Source organism: Populus euphratica, unplaced genomic scaffold, assembly GCF_000495115.2.
Source record: "Populus euphratica unplaced genomic scaffold, PopEup_1.0 scaffold104.1, whole genome shotgun sequence".
In the NCBI taxonomy this organism is placed as follows: Eukaryota; Viridiplantae; Streptophyta; class Magnoliopsida; order Malpighiales; family Salicaceae; genus Populus; species Populus euphratica.
The window spans coordinates 372,529-375,294 of NW_011499915.1; positions in this window are offsets into that span (position 1 = coordinate 372,529).

A 2,766-nucleotide genomic window follows, 5' to 3' on the forward strand; every position below is an offset into this window, starting at 1 on the left:
GTTAAAATTATAATTAAAATTAAAATTAAATAAAAAAATAATTTAATATGTTTGATTAAAAGAATACTTTTCAAATTGAGATTATAAAATTATATATATATTGGTGATTTTTAATTTAAATATTGTAAATTTAATTATTTTATTATATCATGAAATAAATAATATTGATATTAAATATTTTTTATTATTCCATTAAACTATGTGTAATTTTATCACGTACTAAATCTATCCAACAATAACTATATTTTTTATGGTTTTTTAAGCACGCAACATCAAAAACTGAATTTTTTATTACATCATCAAGCAATTTTTTTTTAATTTTTTAAATAAAATATAATTAAAAATAAAAATAAAAATTGAATTTTTAACTAAGTCGGACCCAGTAAAAATATAATTAGAATTGTGATTAAATTCCATAAATATTACATTATTATGCGATATTTTTCTATATAATTTATATAATATTTTAAGATAATATTAAATACTAGTTTTTTTAAATAAAACATAATTTAAAATTTTTTTATTTATATAAACAGTGCCAAGTGAAGTGAATAGTATCTAAGTAAATTATTTCACCTGATTGCTAGATGCATGAGAAACAGCTCAGAGCTGCTTATCATAAACTAGCGGTTTTAACAAGCTCCACATGTATAATAATTTTTATTTTATTATTATCGAATGAATTATTTATACGGTTTACTTGAAAAATAATCGCAGGCGCATAAACAAACGGCCAAAACTTAAGTTGAAGAAACGAACAACGTGCGAGTTGTGAAAAGATAAAAATGGGAGACCGGAAGAGGATGGGTCCGTGAGAGTTCGAGAAGCTGGGGGAGGGGGGGGCGACACGGAATCGTTTAGGTGGACCCACAAGTGAAGCCCCGAAAAGGGTAGCCGATGAGTTGGTTATCTTGAGTCCTCACTGAGCCCAAAAATAGTCAAGAAATTTGATTCGGCAATTTATTCATGGCCACAGACTTCTGAGATGGTGTGTGGTGAAAGCTCCACCTATCTCATTCTCACCCACCTATCTCATATACTGTCCCCCCTAACCCGCTTCGCAGTTTTTTTTCTTTCAATCTATTATTTTCAAGCCGTTATTTTTTAAAAGGTTTTTGCAAATATAATAGTAGTTATTATTTAAAATATTTTTTATTTAAAATATATTAAAATAATTTTTTTAATTTTAAAAAAAATATTTTTTATATCAACACATAAAAACAATTTAAAATCTACATGTAAATTAATTTTTTATGGGTTTTGTGTGTTTATTATTATTATAAAATCTAAGTCTAATTCAGTAATTTAGTGGATTAATTCGAAGATTTACTATTCAAGATCTTGTTAGGATTAGATTTTCCGTTGAACGGAGTAGATGGTAGTTGGATTGATATGGTTAAAATCTTGGTGAGATTTTATTTTATTTTATTTTAAAAAACCATAATAATATTATTTTGATTTTTTAAAATATTAAAATAAAATTAATAGGTTTGAATTTAAAATAACTGGATGACAAGCTTTTGGTTGCAAACCCTTTTTATATATATATATAAATTAAACAAAAACAATTATGATGTTTTTTTTTTAAGTTAAATTTAGCTCTGATGAGATACATGCCTGTATCATCATCCGAGGCAGCGAGAAGTTCTTGGGGCAAGTAAACGTTATTGTAAAGCATTTTCACACACATTAATATACCAGAAGTTTCATCCAGTAAAAGTAAAAATAGAGGAGAGTATAGTTGAGTCCAGATAGGACTAGACAGCCTGCACTCCAGTATTTTAATTATATTTAAAAAATATATATATATATATAAAAACAAACCGGCTCTAAATATTGGTCAAACTAAATTTGGTCGTCTGGGATGAACATATGGCTGAGGCAATGGATATTAACTCTAGCATCTTTGCCCATTATAGGCCCTCACCGGCAAAGGCCGAAGCAGCGATGGGGACCGTTTTTCAGGCAAATAAATGTCGGGCCTCTTGCGTAAGCACATGCCCATGATTGGTGCTAAAATTAAAAAAATCCTAAAGCATTTTCTTTCAGTACTCGATAGAAATGGTGGTTATAATTTAAAAAAATATTTTATAAAAAATATTTTAATTGATATTACTTTGGATAAATATATATCTAGTTAAAATTATAATTAAAATTAAAATTAAATAAAAAATAATTTAATATGTTTGGTTAAAAGAATAATTTTCAAATTAAGATTATAAAATTATATATATATTGATGATTTTTAATTTAAATATTGTAAATTTAATTATTTTATTACATCATGAAATAAATAGTATTGATATTAAATATTTTTTATTATTCCATTAAATTATGTGTAATTTTACCACATACTAAATCTATCCAACAATAACTATATTTTTTATGATTTCTTAAGCATGCAACATCAAAAACTGAATTTTTTATTATACCATCAAGCGATTTTTTTAATTTTTTAAATAAAATATAATTAAAAATAAAAATAAAAACTAAATTTTTTAATTAAGTCGGACCCAATAAGAATATAATTAGAATTGTGATTAAATTTCATAAATATTACATTATTATGCGATATTTTTCTATATAATTTATATAATATTTTAAGATAATATTAAATACTAGTTTTTTTAAATAAAACATAATTTAAAATTTTTTTATTTATATGAACAGTGCCAAGTGAAGTGAATAGTATCTAAGTAAATTATTTCACCTGATTGCTAGATGCATGAGAAACAGCTCAGAGCTGCTTATCATGAACTAGCGGCG